Below are 20,599 nucleotides of genomic sequence, written 5' to 3'. Positions count from 1 at the left end.
GATCATTTAGGACGATGGTATGGTCAGCTACGTACTCCCTCACCATCTTTCTGTAAAGATCAGCCCTACTCTGCCGAGACTGGGGACAGGTGACAGTGTCTTGCTGGGGTGACATAAAGCTGGCAAAAGCCTTGTAAAGCGTACCCTTGCCAGTGCTGGACAAGCTGCCTGCTCGCCTACTCTCCCTCGCTACTTGTCCCGCAGAACTACGCACTCTGCCGCTAGCGCTGTCAGAAGGGAAATACTGTTTCAGCTTGTGCACCAGGGCCTGCTGGTATTCATGCATTCTCACACTCCTTTCCTCTGCAGGGATGAGAGTGGAAAGATTTTGCTTGTACCGTGGGTCCAGGAGAGTGAACACCCAGTAATCGGTGCTGGAATAAATTCTTTGAACGCGAGGGTCACGGGATAGGCAGCCTAGCATGAAATCTGCCATATGCGCCAGAGTACCAACGCGTAAGAATTCACTCCCCTCACTGGCCTGACTGTCCATTTCCTCCTCCTCCAACTCCTCCAACTCCTCTTCTTCTGCCCATACACGCTGAACAGTGAAGGACTCAACAATGGTCCCCTCTTGTGTCTCGCCAACATTCTCCTCCTCTTCCTCCTCATCCTCCTCCACCTCCACCTCCTCCGATATGCGCTGAGAAACAGACCTGAGGGTGCTTTGGCTATCAACAAGGGAATATTCTTCCCCTGTCTCTTGTGACGAGCGCAAAGCTTCCGACTTCATGCTGACCAGAGAGTTTTTCAACAGGCCAAGCAGCGGGATGGTGAGGCTGATGATGGCGGCATCGCCACTGACCATCTGTGTTGACTCCTCAAAGTTACTCAGCACCTGACAGATATCAGACATCCACGTCCACTCCTCATTGTAGACTTGAGGAAGCTGACTGACCTGACTACCAGTTCTGGTGGAAGTTGACATCTGGCAGTCTACAATCGCTCTGCGCTGCTGGTAAACTCTGGATAACATGGTCAGTGTTGAATTCCACCTCGTGGGCACGTCGCACAACAGTCGGTGAGCGGGCAGTTGGAGGCGGCGCTGCGCTGCCCTGAGAGTGGCAGCATCTGGGCTGGACTTCCTGAAATGCGCACAGATGCGGCGCACCTTCGTGAGCAAATCAGACAGATTGGGGTATGTCTTGAGGAAACGCTGAACTATCAGATTTAACACATGGGCCAGGCATGGCACATGTGTCAGTCTGCCGAGTTGCAGAGCCGCCACCAGGTTACGGCCGTTGTCACACACAACCATTCCCGGCTTGAGGTTCAGCGGTGCCAGCCACAGATCAGTCTGCGCCGTGATGCCCTGTAATAGCTCTTGGGCGGTGTGCCTTTTGTCGCCTAGGCTCAGCAGTTTGAGCACCGCCTGCTGTCGCTTAGCGACGGCACTGCTGCTGTGCCTAGAGCTACCGACTGATGGCGCCGTGCCCACGGATGGTAGTTCGGAGGAGGAGGTGGAGGAGGGGTGGGAGGAGGAGGAGGCATAGTAGGCCTGAAACACCTGGACCGAGGTAGGCCCCGCAATCCTCGGCGTCGGCAGTATATGACCAGCCCCAGGGTCAGACTCGGTCCCAGCCTCCACCAAGTTAACCCAATGTGCCGTCAGCGATATATAGTGGCCCTGCCCGGCAGCACTCGTCCACGTGTCCGTGGTCAGGTGGACCTTGTCAGAAACGGCGTTGGTCAGGGCACGGATGATGTTGTCTGACACGTGCTGGTGCAGGGCTGGGACGGCACATCGGGAAAAGTAGTGGCGGCTGGGGACCGAATACCGAGGGGCGGCCGCCGCCATGAGGTTGCGAAAGGCCTCGGTCTCTACTAGCCTATAGGGCAGCATCTCCAGGCTAAGCAATCTGGAGATGTGGACATTAAGGGCTTGGGCGTGCGGGTGGGTTGCACTATATTTGCGTTTCCGCTTCAGCGTCTGGGGTATGGAGAGCTGAACGCTGGTGGATGCTGTGGAGGATCGTGGAGGCGACGATGGGGTTTTTGTGGCAGGGTCCTGGGCAGGGGGCTGACTAGCAGCTGACACAGGGGAAGGAGCAGTGGTGTGCACGGCCGGAGGTGAACGGGCTTGTTGCCACTGAGTGGGGTGTTTAGCATTCATATGCCTGCGCATACTGGTGGTAGTTAAGCTAGTAGTGGTGGAACCCCTGCTGAGCCTGGTTTGGCAAATGTTGCACACCACAGTCCGTCGGTCATCCGGTGTTTCCTTAAAGAACCTCCAGACTTCTGAAGATCTAGCCCTCGCCGCAAGAGCCCTCGCCACGGGAGCTTCACTAGTTGACACATTTGGCGCTGATGCACCAGCTCTGGCCCTGCCTCTCCGTCTGGCCCCACCACTGCCTCTTCCAACCTGTTCTGGTCGAGGACTCTCCTCCGTCTCAGAAGCACTGTGTTCACCCGGCCTCTCAACCCAGCTTGGGTCTGTCACCTCATCATCCTCCGAGCCCTCAGTCTGCTCCCCCCTCGGACTTCCTGCCCTGACAACAACTTCCCCACTGTCTGACAACCGTGTCTCCTCATCGTCGGACACCTCTTTACACACTTCCACTACGTCAAGAAGGTCATCATCACCCACAGACTGTGACTGGTGGAAAACCTGGGCATCGGAAAATTGCTCAGCAGCAACCGGACAAGTGGTTTGTGACTGTGGGAAGGGTCCAGAAAACAGTTCCTCAGAGTATGCCGGTTCAAATGCCAAATTTTCCTGGGAGGGGGCAGACTGGGGGGGAGGAGGCTGAGGTGCAGGAGCTGGAGGAGTGGCGATTTCGGTGACATGGGTGGACTGCGTGGAAGACTGACTGGTGGTGGACAAATTGCTCGAAGCATTGTCAGCAATCCACGACATCACCTGTTCGCACTGTTCTGGCCTCAACAGTGCTCTACCACGAGTCCCAGTAACTTCAGACATGAACCTAGGGAGTGTAGCTCTGCGGCGTTCCCCTGCTCCCTCATCAGCAGGTGGTGTCTCACCCCGCCCAGGACCACGGCCTCTGACCCCTGCAGTAGTTGGACGCCCACGTCCCCGCCCTCGTCCTCTACCCCTAGCCCTCGGGTTAAACATTTTTAAAATGAGAGTTATAACTTTTTTTTTTTTTTAACTTTTTTTGGGTTTTTTTTGTGTTTTTTGTTTTTTTTTGTGTTTTTTGTTTTCTTTTGTGTTTTTTGTTTTTTTTTGAGTTTTTAAAACCAAACAATGCTATCCTATTGCTATGGCTATTTTCTAGCCAAGTATCAAAGCACACTACTATGCCAGATGAGATGACACTGAGTTAGTGCCTAATTGAAATCCAACCCCTACTAAATTTTCCCACTTCGGTCTTTGCTATGGATATGTGCGTCACTAAGCGCAGAACACAGCGGTCGCAAGTCTCACTACAAATTGCTCAGAATTGGCTAGTACATGCACTGCAGAAAGTACAGCCACCAGCAGATCAACCAGAAATCAAATATATAGAACGCTACTGTAGGCGTAAGTAAGCTCTTTGTATTCTCCTATGGCTATTTTCTAGCCAAGTATCAAAGCACACTACTATGCCAGATGAGATGACACTGAGTTAGTGCCTAATTGAAATCCAACCCCTACTAAATTTTCCCACTTCGGTCTTTGCTATGGATATGTGCGTCACTAAGCGCAGAACACAGCGGTCGCAAGTCTCACTACAAATTGCTCAGAATTGGCTAGTACATGCACTGCAGAAAGTACAGCCACCAGCAGATCAACCAGAAATCAAATATATAGAACGCTACTGTAGGCGTAAGTAAGCTCTTTGTATTCTCCTATGGCTATTTTCTAGCCAAGTATCAAAGCACACTACTATGCCAGATGAGATGACACTGAGTTAGTGCCTAATTGAAATCCAACCCCTACTAAATTTTCCCACTTCGGTCTTTGCTATGGATATGTGCGTCACTAAGCGCAGAACACAGCGGTCGCAAGTCTCACTACAAATTGCTCAGAATTGGCTAGTACATGCACTGCAGAAAGTACAGCCACCAGCAGATCAACCAGAAATCAAATATATAGAACGCTACTGTAGGCGTAAGTAAGCTCTTTGTATTCTCCTATGGCTATTTTCTAGCCAAGTATCAAAGCACACTACTATGCCAGATGAGATGACACTGAGTTAGTGCCTAATTGAAATCCAACCCCTACTAAATTTTCCCACTTCGGTCTTTGCTATGGATATGTGTGCCACTAAGAGCTAAACACAACGGTAGCAAGTCCCCCTGCTAATTCCTCACAAAATGGTACTAGATGCAAATTAAAATAAAAAAAGTAGAACGTTATTGTAGCCCTAAGAAGGGCTGTTGGGTTCTTTGAGAATCACTCCTGCCTAACAGTAAGCTAATAGAACACCCTAACGCTTTCCCTGAACAGCAGCAGCTCTCTCCCTAGCGGCATCCAGACACAGAATGATCCGAGCAGCGCGGGCAGCGGCTAGTCTATCCCAGGGTCACCTGATCTGGCCAGCCAACCACTGCTATCGACGTGTAAGGGTACCACGTCATGCTGGGTGGAGTGCAGAGTCTCCTGGCTTGTGATTGGCTCTGTTTCTGGCCGCCAAAAAGCAAAACGGCGGGAGCTGCCATTTTCTCGAGCGGGCGAAGTATTCGTCCGAGCAACGAGCAGTTTCGAGTACCCTAATGCTCGACCGAGCATCAAGCTCGGACGAGCATGTTCGCTCATCTCTACTTAGGACCTCTCCTGCTGCTGTGGGCACTGCTCTGGGTCCTGACGCTGCTGCATACAACCAGTGTCAAGACCCAGAGTGTGCCCGGAACAAGAGTGGAGCCAAGAGCAGATGTACTCACTGTTCCTAGCTCCTCTCCTGTTCATGACATTGCTCTGATCTGGGTCCAGATAACCGGGTCTGGGGGAATGTTCGGTATTATTAGGGGGGCTCTGAGAGGGCCTCCAGTATTATTATGGGGGCACTGGGGAGTCTCCAGTATTATTATGGAGCTATGATGGTTCTCCAGTATTATTAGGGGCTCTGTGGTGCTCCAGTATCAATAAGGGCGCTCAAAGGGTCTTCAGTATTATTAGTGGGCTCTAAAGGGGTCCCCAGTATTATTAGGGGGTTCCAGTATTATTTGGTGGCTTTAGGGATTCTCCATTTTTATTATTGTCTGGGGCAGTGGTGTAACTAGAAGCTGATTTGTCCCAGTGCAAAGTCTGTGCCAGGCCCCGACTATAATGTATGGTTTATAGTAATAGTCTTCTCATATGGGAAAGTGACACCATAAGGGCCCGCTAAACCTCTTGGACCCAGGTGCGATCGCAACCTCTGCACCCCCTAAAGTTACGCCCCTGCTCTGGGGTCTATAGTATTTGTCTCCTCTAGGAATCACCAAGGCTGTATGCTCTGGGGGGGTCATCATTATTATTGTTTTTTTTGTTCTGGGGAATCTTCTATTCCTTTTCTGGATTGGTTGTATTTATTGGCTAGTATGGGGTCTTTATCAGTTATTGTCTGAAAGCAGTATATGGTTTCTGGGTTTGTATTTATGACTATACTGTGGTCTGTATCATATCTGGGGTGGCTTATTCACTTCTTTTGTGGTTGATGATGCATCAAGGTTGCCGGCTACTTGTGCAGCTCCTTAAAGTTGAGTAATATGACAGCCCTCGAACCAAAAAAACAGTTGTGCGCCCCTTCTTTAGATATATCCAGCGCATGGCTTTGCATGTGTGGACAAAACAATTAAAAGTTAATTGACTTAAAATATGAAAATGGCTCCAGAAGTAATTGAACCAGAAAAATAATAATTTTCCAAAAGAATTTTGCCGATTTTTCTGTTGTAGTAAATCAAAACTGCTAAATAATCCGGCGCCGTAGGAACACATTAGGTTATTTAATAAGACTGCAATGTATTTATATTATGTGACATATATTTACTGTTAATAAGCATTTTAATAATTTATTACATTGTATAAATTCTTTTTAATTGCACACAAATTACGCTCCCTACATCCCAACTATCCCAACCCTCCGCTGCCGCGCAATGTAAAATAACTCTCAGTCAATTACTGAGTAAAGAATTCTCCGCTTAATTTAATTATGATATAAAAGTTTACATTGTACATTTCGCTTTTCCAATTATGAAGTCTATATTAAATGATGAACCAGACACCAAACACCAATTCATTATCACTTCTCCTGACCGTACATCTCATCATGTCAAGTGCATCCCCTAATAGATCCGTCTACTTCATCTCGTATCTTTTATTTGGAAGAACTGTGGGAAGGTTGGAAATGATTATCTTGATTCAGAAGCGTAAAGTAGTCATAGATAGGCCAGAAGATCTACAAGATGCATAGATCTTTATGATGGATGTATGTGCAGGGGCTTTGTTAAAGGGGTTGTCCGTACTGAGGAAAAGATCTATAATATACCGTACATGTAAAATGCTAAACAAATATTTTTGAACTTTCTCAGCTTGTCTAAAATTAGTTGGTTTCACATCTTCTCTCATGTATTTCCTCCTCCTCCATTTGTGTTGGTGATGTAATGATGGGAGCGGGCTTCTGACCAATCAGGGGTCAGACCCTACACGCAGTCACATGTGCCAAACGCTGCAGGGACACCCCCTTTAAGGGCCAATTAATTGACTTATTCATACATTGCTAGGAGGAATAACATCTGCGCTGCTCAATCCAGGTTATCTTTAACCCCTTTTTGGTCGAGATATCCAAACACTGTTTCTTTTTTGCTCACCCTCATCACCCTCAAATTTCAGTCATTGTAGCCGAATTATGTTTTGAGGGATGGGTTGCATTTTTTTTTATGGCACCATTGAATGGTACATGGAATTAATTGATGAACTTTTATTAACCCTAGTTGGGGGAAATTTGAGAAATTCAGGTCTGTACAATACTGGAGACACCAAAAGTTTTTTTTTTTTTTACTTTTGTATACTTCTACCTATAGGGCTTGTTTTTGAGGGGTCAAGTTGAAGTTTTAATTGGTAAATTATGTTTTATCTTTTTTAATCTTTTTTTTACTTGTTTTTTTTTAAGACAATATCCGAATACGAATCAATCAATTTTTACTTTCACCATAGGGTCTAAATATTGGGCTACATGTATACTATAAGTCAAACTGTAATGGATTTGGGGATACCCGATACCTGACAATTTTCTTTATCCTTCTTTTGTCACTAACTTTCTTTTACAGTTTTAATTAGTCCTTTGCCTGGAGCTTAAACATCTGATTGCTTGTATAATACACCATTACCAGAATTGCCAATAAGCAGCCTATCAGGCAATTGGTGACCTGGGGATTTCCATTATGCATCCAGCAGCCCCGCAATAAAGACGGAACATAACAATGTCGGGTGCCGGCAGAGGTAAGTGAAACATTATGCAACTCATTGGGGTAGATTTATCAGGGTTTGTGTGCCAGTTTTTGGTGTACAAGCTCTGACATCATTGCAATTACTGGGAAACTGCCAATATTTGCGATTATTTCCACCTTTACGCTACCTCCATGCCAAGTGAACGTTGAAGGGTATGAAAAGGACACAGCCAGAGTGGACCGGCGCGTTTCTGGACCCATGTCTTCACACTTACTATAACCTGCAAAATGTATGCCAGAGCATGCGGCGTATGATAAGATCCCCCCATTGTCGTTATGACTGCAGCATTGTCGAACCACTGGTTTTGATCTCCTAAGAGGCCCCATGCATTCTTCTAGCTTAGGACTAGCAGCGGTAGACTGGAAACAGAGGAAAAATTAAGAGCTACCTATTCACATCTTAGGAGGTTTGAGATCAGCTTACTGGGACATAGATAGGCAACAGTGGTGCCCAAAGGTGAAAGCCACATGTATATACATAAGAGAGCTTCTTCATCAGTATATAAACCATCATACCGCAGGTTCCCTTTAAGACCCATATTTTAGTGAATAATCCGATCTTGTTTGGAATTCAGATATAGAAATCTAAAAACTTAATTACCTAAGTAAATTCCTTATTGCATTCCACAGCTATAGGCAGGAAGTCACCAATGTTGTTGCCCGTCACCATTACAGGTAATCCTTGATCCTCATACCAGAAGATTGGCTTTTTTTAACATGTTTCCTTTGTACAATGAAACATCCATTTCCATAATACCGCTGTATGCAGCTTTTAATGGTTACATTAAATGAGAAGCCTTCAATTGGATCTTCTAGAAACCTGCAAGAGTGGAATGTGAATGTCATCTATGTAACACTATGTTTACCCACAGAACATTCATTAAGTAAGATATTCATAATAATAATATGGCTGTGGGTTTATAGTTATATACACTGAGAAATTACTCAGTAGTTGAGTAGCAGTGGTGTAACTTAAAGCTGATAGGCCCCAGTGCAAAGTCTATGCAAGGCCCACACTATAATGTACGGTTTATAGAACCAGCCTTCCCCATCCTTGGACCCGGTCGCGACCACACCCTCTACATCCCCTCAAGGTATGCCACTGTGGAGTAGTTATTATGTAGTATTGAGAAGTTATTCAGTTAATAAATTATGCCTCTGCCCTAAGTTTATTGTGACCTGTGCTGGGGCCCACCGGAGGATACTCCGATCCTCCGGTGGGCCAGTCCGATGCAGTACAGCACCATAGCAGAAAAAGTAAGGCAAACTTATTAACCCTGACTGTAGTAAAGTATGCCAGATGGAGTATGTATGTGGAGTTTGTATAAGGGGATACTAGTTTAGGCATAGATAGGGCAATACTCCACTCGTTATCTGTCTGTTTGCCCGCATTGTTAGAAGACAACAATTCTTTACATGATTTTTACTAAAGGCACCCCCTTATATGTACACAAATGGCTGGTACAGTTTGGGGCTTTTGCAAAGCAGGAATATGACAAATAGACTATCGTTGTGTAACACTTGGCCTTGTCAGTCCTCTGGAACACAAAGGTTAACAATATTTATAGCAGTGATGGGATATATGACGTCCAGCTATTAATTCTTCTGTCAGATTGTAGGCTCTCCAGCTCAGGAAGGCTGAACATATGTCATTTATGTTTGCTCTAACCTTTTCTATGTACAAGATGACAATCAGGAACACAACACAATTCCAGAGTGTATTACTCTCAGTCAGGTCATGCAAGGTGAAAAGAAGTAAGTTTATGAGGTTTAATAAATATCAAAGGTGAATCAGGCATTTTTTATAAGGTTCCCACCGGGCTGATGTATGATTAAAGTGTCTGGAAGGAAACCTCATGGCAGATCTTCATATTAACCTTAGTCCAATATCTTCATCCTCTAGTGAATGTAGACCCAATGCATTGAATATATAAACTCAGCACAGTTTGGAATGACAGCAAGTGTACGAGACCCTGGAGATGATATGATGCCGTGACAGTCTGTTTATGACAGGATGTAAATGAATATAATTGTACCTATGCATCACTGGCCAAAATATACATTTATAGTCATAAGTTGGCTGTATTCTCACAGGGGAGCTGGCGTTTTAGTCACCTACCTACATGCCCACTTTTACCTTTCGAAAAGATTTTGACAAGGACTCCATTTTGTAGTGTGGAAATAGAGGTTGCAGCAGTCTCAATCGCGACTGGGCCCCTGAGCGATACCAAAATCTGCTGTACTTGCTGAAGCAGGTGCCTCCAAATTTTCACAGAAGAGACATGCTATTGTATTTGTGATTAGAAAAACATTGATTACATGAGTGTAACATCACAGAGGCCATGGTCATTTGTGACCATGGTATCTTAGAGGTCATTATAAAGGCTAAGCTAAGCTAAGCTAAGTGACTGAAAAGAGTTTTACTTAAATGGTCAATAAATTTTAAATAAACCTTCAAGTAAATACAGGAATGCAACTCTGCAACATCCTCACCGGGGGGCGACATTGTACATGGGCAGCTGTAGACTAGGCTTAGCCGCAGGTGTCACGGTAGCTCAGTCTTAATGTATGCCTCATTCACACCCATCATGGGGAACCATGTGAAGCAAGAGGTGGTGAAGGCTGAGTTACACTAAGTGTCTGATCTCGGGCAGTTGCTAAGAACGAGGCCATTGATGGTAGTGGGTAGCCAGGGATGCCCACAGAAAGCAGATATAATATTCATACTCACGGTACCTTCATTAGGAGAACTCTAACAGCAACAGCTAACAGGCTGGTAAAAGCTCTTTCCTCTGAGGCCAAGCAGGGCTCTTATTTGGCTGGCTGTGGCAATCAGTTGGCAGGAACAGTGGCAGTACCTCACCCTGGATTAGTGGTCAGCTTGGCTGGAATTAGTCTCCAAGTATCAGCTCTGAATCATCATCACAGAATCAGTAAGCAGTGTGTAGTTCTCAGTACAATCTCAAGACAGAAACCCAGGTCCCCAGAATAATCTTGTATATATAGACTTCTGCACAGTCTGGAATGTTCTGAGCCTGCCAACCAATCACAGCTTGTTATATCTCAGGAAAGTTACATTTTATTGTAAACAAAACCATTAACCCTTTACATATACAAACATACAAATGATGCACATTGCAAATATATATTTGTGCCACTTGGTGGTGTTGTACCATGTAGCCGAATCAGGGGATCATATATGATGTATTAGAACCTGGAGGAGTATGAGTTGGAGCCTAAAATTAAGTGGTAACTGGGGTCACAGGCGCACCTGGCCCCTCTCTGTTCCCCAGGACCCCGACTGGCTCACTCAACTCGCCTCGATCCCTGCCCTAGGAGGCGGTGACGTGCGCAAACCTGTTTCTAAAGATTTAAAGGGCTAGCGCTGGGCAGTCACCCATTCTGTTTAAATTCCAGCCCCTTCCTGTATCACCTGATGGATCTTTGTGCTTCTATGCCTGAGAGTAAGCTTTCTTCCATGCCCTTTGTGATTATCATGTTTTCCCGTTTTGACCTCGATTCCATATCTGACTTCGCTCCCGTGCTGCCTGTCCTGACCTTTCGCTACGTCCCTGACTTTGATCCCGTGCTGCCTGTCTCGACCTTCTGCCTGTCCCTGACCACACTTCTGCCTCACGACTGACTTTTTTTTACCAGCGACCTGGTGGCACCACGCCGCAACAAGTCCAACCCGCTTTGCGTCGGGCTCTGGTGAAAACTGGGTGCCACTTAGACTCCAATATCAGGTGTCGGCTTACGTTATTGTCCGAGGTGGTCCAGAGGGTCCACTACCCCTGGTGCCTGACAGAAATAATTTTACTCCTCTTTTACTCTTGGATTTATTCAAATGTAAATAAAAGGTTAAGTATAATTTTATATTGTTAAAACACAAAACTATTATGTTCTATTGAATAGCTACACATAAACAATTATATAAAGTATATAATTCAACAACTGTAATATAAAAGACTAATACAACCATATAAATTTGACATGTATAAACTAAATCACAGATAAACCAAATTAAACAATTTTCCAATATACTTTCCTACAAGCCTTTGGCAGGTTCCCTTTAACATTGAATACACTTCTTATTTTGTATTGTATGTGAAATTAAAGTCAGCCATACACAGAAGGTGGTTGATCATTTATTTGTCGAGAGCTGTTCCCCCTGGTATGTTGAGCATACCGTAGGAAAAGAAGAGTAAGGACTTGGCAGATACATGTGGACACTCCCATTGACATTAGATCACTTCTGCCAAACTAGTGGGTTAAACCCACTATTCATACAGTTCAAATGGTCACCTAAAACCCTCCATACACATTTGAGGGAAATTTGATTTTGATTCTCACATAGCATTTTCTATTCTGGGCTAAAAACTATTTTCCTAAAAGGTTTTCTTTAAAATTTATGCTCAGTTTACCTGTTATCAATGCTTCTTCTATCACTCACTGCAGGCTGATTCTTCCCTTGTGCAGAAGAATCCAGCAGAGAAGTAGTCTTTTATCTTCCCTCTCATAAGTGGTTGGAAACACTCATTTAAGCTATATCCACACATGAGCTTAGTTGAGTGTTTCTAACTACTTAGTAGAAAAGATAAACACTGGGGATGGCAGGCTGCTTCTCTGATGGATTTCACTGCACTGCGACCTGACAAATCTACAGAAAGTGTGAGAGAAACATGTACAAAAGAGAAACCAAGCCCAATTCGTAAGGAATTTTATTGAATTTACTACGTAATGAATGAAAACTTATTGGGGAGATGATTTTAGCTGATAATAGAAGCAATGTAGGAATGGAAAACCAAAAAAACACAAAACCTTTGACACATTTTGGAAATTAGATGTAATGCTGTATAATGAATGCATAGTATGTCACTCTCTTATCCTTTTATTAGTTTAATTTTTCATTATTTTATTTAGATCGATAAATATTGTTAAATACTGAAGAATATTTAACTAAATGATAATACTATAAATCCACCTTAGGAAATAGGTGGCCTCCGAGAAGCTTGGAGAATATGCAGTCTAATTGAATCATTATTACATGGTGCCTCAAGCACATTTTAACAAATAGATTAGGCTGCATTGTCGTCTTCGGGAGAGCTTCATACTATTTTGCCAGCTTTGAATTACAATTATATACAGAGTGAGATTCTTCTTTATTTAGAGACAAAATCCCCCTCTGCTTTGATGCTAGGCAGACTTCAAAGCCAGGAGGATGTTGGATTATTATTCAGGAGCGCCCTCTACAGGTCAGGTTTACTTACACTACCCAAGAAATGTTATAGATTATTGTGGATTCCTCTTGAACTGTATTTGTGAAATAAAATAAGAAAAACACTTAGATGAAAATCATAGTCCATTTTGAAACGTTGCGGTCAGATGAGTCAGCGAGATGTAGTTTAGTAGATCGTCTTCATTATACATTGCTGGAAGAGTCTACAATGACAGATATACAGGCAGGATAGAAAAGTATTACACTGTTAGGCACAGAAGAACAAAGAGAAGCTGGACGTTTGCCCTTCAAGAAGTCAAGGATGAAAATGTAAACAGTTACTAAATGTTTTTGTAATAACATCAAAAGTCTATTAAAAAATCTATAACTTAAAGTAAGTTTAAATGGTAGATGAAAGAACCTCCTGTTCACACCCGCAAGAACTGAGGGGGTCTCAAGTCCATATCTACTGTCAGACATCTGGAGTAGTGGACCCACTGGACCACTCCGGACGATGACATAAGCCGATACATGGGACCGGAGTCTAAGGGGTACCCGGTTTTCACCAGAGCCCGCCGCAGCCAATTTGGTTGGACTTGCTGCGGTGTGGTACCACCAGGTCGTTCCACATGCGCAACTTTGTCCGCGGTGGCAGCCAAGGCGAGGTATACAGACGTTAGGCAGAATCGTAGTCGGGGACAGGCAGGAGGTCAGGACGGGCAGCGTGGGATCAGAGTCAGGGACGTAGCAACAGGTCAAGGCAGGCGGAACAGGATCAAAGTCAAACACAACTAGGCAAGAGTACAAGCTTTTTCAACTGCAAAGAGCATGGAGATCCGGCAGGGAATTCTGGGAGAGGCTGGCTTTTAACTATTTTCTGACATGGCCAGCACCAATCAGCGGTATGCTGGCCCTATAAATCTTCAGGAGCCAGCGTGTGCGCCCCATAGGAGTCAGGGATACGCGCACACAGCTGTGTCAGCCGGAACAGGAACAGGCACAGGTGAGTGGCATGAGTGGCTGGCAGAGCAAGAGGGGCACAGGAGCACCTGTGACATCTACACTGAGATGAGAGAAAGATAGCAGATAGATAGATACAGTGGGTACGCAAAGTATTCAGACACCTTTTAATTTTTTTTTTCACTCTTTGTTTCACTGCAGCCAATTGGTAAGCTCAAAAAAGATATTTATTTTTGCTCATCAATGTACACTCACCCCAACAAGAAAAACTGAAATACCACATGGTGCTGGTGCAGCCAGGAGTCTTCTTGGGAAGATGCTAGAAGTTTCTCACCCTTGGATTTGGGGATCCTCTGCCTCTTCTTTGCTGATCCTCTCCAGTTCCCTCAGGTTGGATGGTGAATGTAGGTGCAATCCATTCTTAAGTCTCTCCAGAGATCCTCAATTTGGTTGAGGTCCGGGCTCTGGCTGGTCCAGTCAGGAATGGTCACAGAGATGTTAGAAAGCCTCTGGTTTGTTATTTTAGCTGTGTGCTTAGAGTCATTGGGGTACATTTACTTATCCGGGCCTGTCACGATCCAGTGGCGCGTTCTCCATCGAGGAGTAAATGACCCCCATTGTCTTGTTGGAAGGTGAACCTGCAGCCCAGTCTGAGGTCCAGAGCTCTGCAAGAGGTTTTCATCCAGGATATCTCTGTACTTGGCCGCATTTATCTTTCCTTCCATTACAACCAGTGGTTCTGTCCCTGTCCTCATAGCATGATGCTGCCCCCACCATGTGTCACAGCTGGGATTGTATTTGGCAGGTGATGAGCAGCGCCTGGTTTTCACCACACATACTGCTTAGAATTAATACCAAAAAGTTCAATCTTCATCTCATCAGACCATAGAATCTTATTTCTCATAGTCTGGGAGTCCTTCCTGTGTTTGGCACACTGTATATGTACACTCATATGTCTTGCACTGAGGAGAGGCTTCCATCACCACACTCTGCCATAAAGCCCCGACTGGTGGAGGCTGCAGTGATCTTTGTGGAACTTTCTCCCATCTCCCTACTGCATCTCTGGAGCTCAACCAGGTGTTTAACCCCTTAAATGCCACAGTCCCTTGAGAAAGGCTTGGGTTCGTAAGAGCCGAAACATTGCCAGTTATAGATTAAAAAACACAGTTTTTTTCAACTTTATTTTTATTATTAGATAGATATGAGACAGATAGATAGATAGATAGATAGATAGATAGATAGATAGATAGATAGATAGACAGCAAAACAGATTTCAAATGAAAATTTTGGGAGAGGGAGTTTTGTATAGCCAGGCAATATTCTTAGTAAAGAAATCTCTTTCAAAGTATCTAATATCGGTCTATTACCCGCAGCATCTATCCCATTACATACATGAAACATTTGAAAGTGGCTGCGGAGTTATTTACTTGCTGTGCGGAGATGAAGTGACCCATCTGGGTGACCTCGAATATCACCCCTTATCTGGGTCACCTTTTTGCTGCACCAGATCAGTGCTCTCCTCATTTATTTCCTAGCAACAGGAATTGAGATTGGCTCAAAATGAAAGCGGCCTAATACGTCCGCCATGGGGATAAAAATGGGAAATGGAAGTTTGACAGGGCGCTGATATGGCAAATCATTGTTTGGAAAATCATATTTAATTTGTGATATTTTGAAGTGAGGTCTGGATTGGAGAGGTGTTCCTTATAATTTTTGGATTTGTAGGATGTGACAGAATGTAAGGGGCATTATACTGAGATATTATGTATTGTCACATTAGACAAAGTACCAAGAACACATCAGCGAAAGCTTCATTTAAGCTGAAGAAAAAATTACAGACCGATCTACAGAGCAACCGTATGCAGAAACAATGAAAATACTTCGAGAAAATAGAGAAAAATGTTATTCTATAGTTTACTATATGACATCTAAATTTTTACTTAAGTTTTTTGAAGATAATTATAGAGGCAAGCATTTTTGAGATGATGACAGAGGTCATTGTGCAGAGAGGGTGAGGTTGGGAGCTATGACCATCACCGATTGTGAAGTGTGAATTCTGTACATAGTTGTTATTTTGCAATGTAATTTTGCATATGATAATAGTGAGATGACACACTGGGGCTCATTTACTAAGGGTGGCACTGCTCACTTTCGTTGGACTGTGCACCGTTTTCGGGGATTACCTGGCTTGGACAGGTATTTAACAGGTGTCTGGGATTTTGGCGCACCTGACCCTTTTGTGTCGCAGCTGATTCGGACTGAGCGAGGGATTTAACTTTCAAATTGTGTCACAAGTCCAAGCACTAACATGCACCAGGAAAAAGAAGGTGAACACTGTCAGACCTGAGCGGGGAAGCGACACATTCATATTAGGCGCACGATCTTAGTGTATAGCTGCACGGTGTATTATAGTCGGACAATGCACTTTCAGTGAACTACAGCAGCCGGGTATGTAAATGAACCCATAGGGGGTCATTTACAATTCGCATTTTCCCGACGTGTTACCCGAATATTTCCGATTTGCGACGATTTTCCCTGAATTGCCCCGGGATTTTGGCGCGCGCGATCGGATTGTGGCGCATCGGCGCTGGCATGCACGCAACGGAAATTGGGGGCGTGGCCGAAAAAAAACCCGACGGATTCGGAAAAACCGCTGCATTTAAAAAAAAAAAGTGTCGCGGGACTCGCGCTTACCTTTACTCGGTCCGACTTGGTGAAGATCAGTGCGTACCGGGGAACTTCAGCGCAGCAGCGCCACCTGGTGGACGTCGGAGGAACTGCCTTAGTGAATCCCGACCGGACCCGAATCCACCGTAGAGAATGCGCCGCTGGATCGCGAATGGACCGGGTAAGTAAATCTGCCCCATTGGGTCTCATTCACTAAAAACAGGGCTAAATGTACTATGTCCAATTTGCCTGTGCAGGGGGCGCCAGATTCAGGATTTCTGGCTCCTGTTCTACATGAATCTGGCGTCCCCTGCACAACTTTTTTTTTTAGTGCATCTTTAACATGGAGCGCACAATACATTTCCGTTGGACTTTGCATGTTAAATTTGTCGCACGGTCTGACTGAGCCACATTCAGCGCAGAAATTTGTGTCGCATGATGACTAGTGCAGCCACGACACAAAATGGTTATGTGTGACACACACATAAATAACTGTGCAAGCAGTTTGCATTAGAAAGAACGTGCAAAGTCAGACCGAAAACTGGCGATGGGGCTTTAGTAAATCTGGGCCATTATCTTCTATGGAAGATGTGGGCATAATCCTTGAACCAAACAAAGGTCTTTGTGGAGTTGGTAACTATTACCATCACCTGTTGTAAAGTGTGGATGCTGTCTTATCTGTATCTGTATCTGACAGTTGTTATGTGACAATTTCATTTTCACTTATTAGCTTCTATGAGTGTTGAGGGCATGCTCTGTGACCCATGCAAAGGTGCAGGGAGTGAGAGGTTGGGGGCTGAACAGGGTGGGTACAGGGATCTGAACCCCCATGCTGGCACCAATCTCAGCTGTTGACCCTTTAAATGCTGGCAGAAGAGTTCACTATTCCCATGATTGGTGCTGACAGTGATCCCAGACAGCATTTAAATGCATTTAACACTTCTATGAACGGTATGGGGCAGATTTATCGCTGTTTTTGTTGGTGGTGTTTTTACAACTGTTCATTCTTTTCATGCATTTTTGCACCTAAACTGTGCCTTAAAGGGAACCTGTCACCGCTGTTTGAAAAAAATTAAGTTGCGGGCAGGTTCCCATAGAGCTCTTATATCATAAGGGCAACCTTTCTTCAGCTAATAAAATTGCTGTGCAAAAAAGGAAAAAATAACATTTATTCTCTGCCAGTCAGAGAGTCTAGCGAGTCGAGGTGGGCGGATACATACGTGCGAGTCTAGCGGCTTGCTCTCACCTGCTTTCCCTACACCATCTAACTGTCCACTGAATTATAAGACAAATGCCTACGTCGCATGTGCGGCTTTACTGCTTAGCTTAGCTTCCTGCTTCTGTGCATGGCAGCAGTAGCCATATGTGTTATAATTCAGCCGACAGCCAGATGACGTAGGGAAAGGAGGTGTGAGCATGCTGCGTGACTCGCACATATGTATACGCCCACCTCGACTCCCTAGACCAGTGGTGGCGAACCTATGGCACGGGTGCCAGAGGCGGCACTCCGAGCTCTCTCTGTGGGCACCCGGGCCATCACCCCAGCACACCAGACAGGACTCATAGAATTTTCCTGTAGTTCCAAGCAAAGATGCTGTTTTCAGTGATATTTTAAAGTGACTTGCTTGGCTACTTGGGACTGTAGGAAGAAGGAGAATGTGTAGACAGGGCCGAATTATCTCTGAAGGACTTCCTGCTAGCCCCATGATTCTTTGTGTACAGAGGGACACTAGAACGAGGCTACAAGGAGGCAAATTTTCCCTCCTTCTCTCTACTGTGTTGGTGTCCTCAGGAGACCAGTAAGATTGAACGTTGTTGAAGAACAGGGAGCAATAAGATACTGCTCTAATTTTGGTTGGCACCTCGCGATAAATGAAGGGGATTTAGGTTTGCAGTTTGGGCACTCGGTCGCTAAAAGGTTCGCCATCACTGCCCTAGACTCTCTGCCTGGTTACCAGCCAGAGAATAAATGTTATTTTTTTCCTTTTCTGCGCAGCGATTTTATTAGCTGAAGAAAGCTAGTCCTTATGCAATAAGGGCTCTAAGGGAACTTGCCCACAACTTAAAAACGTTGTGCTGCTCCAAAGTGACTGAAACCCTCCAGCACCAGGTTGTCCAGATGAAGGCTAAGGAGTGACTATATCAGCTATAGCAAGAATAGTTGGTCGTTCCAAGTCTGTGATCTGAAGAATATTCCTTCTTTACTACATCACAAACTCATTCCAGTCTTCCAAGTAGGTTGATCGGCCTCAAAAGACAAATTCAAGAGAGGACAGAATAATGCTGAAAATCTCCACGGGTAATCATTTTAACACTGCAGCTGGAATTGCTCGACAATTCAACACTGAGCAGGTAAGGATCTGTCTCCTCATGGAGTGTCTCAATGTTTCAGAGCATTTGGACAGAAAGCCTACTCTGCAGTCACCAAACCTCTCACTTGCAGAAAGAATCAAAAGGTTAGACTCCCTTTAGCTGAGGAGCACGTTGTGAGGACAGTGACAAGAGAAGTGGCCCATCGTTCATTATAGTGATGAAAGCAAATTTCATTTATTTGGATCTGATGGGAAACATTATGATTGTCGACAAACTAGGGAAACACTGAAACCAAAGTGTATAAAGAAGTCAGTGAAAGGTGGTGGAGAAGTGTCATAGTTTGGTGAATGTTTTCAGCAGCAGAGGTTGGGCCTCTCGTACAGCTACATAGCAGAGTGAATACAAGTGTGTATCAGAACCTTTTTCAACAACATGTGGTTCCTTCCTTGTGTTCTTCGCTCAATAAGCCAGCAGGTTTCATGCAGGACAATGCCCATAGTCACACAGCAGAAAGGGTAAAGCAGTTCCTTGAAACAGAAAACATTGAAGCAATGCCCATAGTCCTAATGTAAACCTAATAGGACCAGGCGTAGAAATAAGTGTTGCCCTGCGCACCCGCAGGATACATCAAGAGGCCAGAGCTGGCTGTGTCTGGAGGTTTGGCAGAAAATAAATTCTCCGCTTTATGTTTTAATACTTTGGTAATGTTGAAAAAAAAATGTTCCGGCGGTATGGTGACCCCTTACAAAAAATCCTTCAAATGCTTATCAATGAAGATGATATTATTTCCAAAACAAATCAAGTGATCACACATTGGGGAACATTTACTAAGGACCGTGCGCCACTTTTCTGTTGAACTTTGCACGCTCTTTTTAGTGCAAACTGCTTGCACAGGTATTTAAGGACTACCCAAGACACACTTGTGTCGCACGTGACCCTTTTGTGGCGCGGCTGCACTAGGCATCATGCAACACAAATTTCTGCACTGAAGGGGGCGTTCCGGTGCACAGACGGACCGTGCACCAGATTTAACATGCAAAGTCCAACAGAAATGTGTCGCACCACCGATGTTATAGGCGCACCAAAAAAAAAAGTGTTGCCCTCTGATGGGAAGTTCCGGGGGCGCGAGATTCATGCAGAAAGGGTACCAGAAATCCTGAATCTGGTGTCCCCTGCACAGGACACTGCACATAGTATAGACTGCACTGTTCTTAGTAAATGTGTGCCATTGTTCTCTAATTTAGATCTCAGGTATTTATATATATATGCATTGAAAAATGTGTCCAACACCGAAACGTTGCCATTTGCCTCAATAAAGATCACCAACTTTTGAATTCTACCTCTGGAGTGCTGCTCCCTTCTTCCAATTTGTATATATATATGTAGAGAGAGTCTGACTGCTTATGTATATACTGTTTGTGTGTGGCTATATATTGTATGTACTGTTTATGTGTGTTTGTGGTGTATATAAGTGTGTATATATAGAGGGTCTGACTATGTATATATGTGTATGTGTGTGACTATATATTGTATGCAACATTTATGTTTAATATAAATATATATATATATATATATATATATATATATATATATATATATATATATATAGGGTCTGCCTGTTTATGTATATACTGTACATGTGTGTGTATAGGGCCTGGTCCTGTGTATACATAGGTGAGTATGTAGGAGGAATGCTGCGGCCTGTAGGTGTCCTCCATGGCTGCTGTTTGGAGGGTGGAGTGTTACTAGGCAGCACAGGCTTTGTCTCTGTACACACAGCTATGCAGTCGTGTCATCTCTATTGGATTCTCCTCCCCTACACACTGAATTAAGTAACTACTGCTCCCATGGTCTTCATACAGTGAACACGAAGATCCATTCAAGCCCATGACACCACATCAATGGTCGGTAGACGCGTTTTTCGTGATTTGTGCTGTCGCCAGGTCTTGCATGCCCTCTCTCTCTCTCTCTCTCTCTCTCTCTCCCTCTCTTCTCTCTCTATCTACAGAATAGATTAGGAGGCTTCATTGAGATCTAGTGCTGCAATGTGTGGGCTGAGGGACCTACCTG

General features: G+C 44.6%; 1 protein-coding gene across 1 annotated transcript in view; it reads left to right on the top strand.

Annotated features, from left to right (window-relative positions):
• The first annotated feature begins 20,274 nt into the window (after positions 1 to 20,274).
• LOC140134926 (uncharacterized) overlaps positions 20,275 to 20,599 on the top strand; it is a 40,222-nt gene continuing 39,897 nt past the window's right edge. Inside the window, exon 1 of the mRNA XM_072155755.1 lies at positions 20,275 to 20,433. The gene's annotated coding sequence lies outside the window, so the exon portion shown is untranslated. The remainder of the gene's footprint in view (positions 20,434 to 20,599) is intronic.

The sequence above is a fragment of the Engystomops pustulosus genome, chromosome 6, assembly GCF_040894005.1.
Source record: "Engystomops pustulosus chromosome 6, aEngPut4.maternal, whole genome shotgun sequence".
Lineage (NCBI taxonomy): Eukaryota > Metazoa > Chordata > Amphibia > Anura > Leptodactylidae > Engystomops > Engystomops pustulosus.
This window is presented reverse-complemented; position numbering and strand designations above follow the sequence as displayed.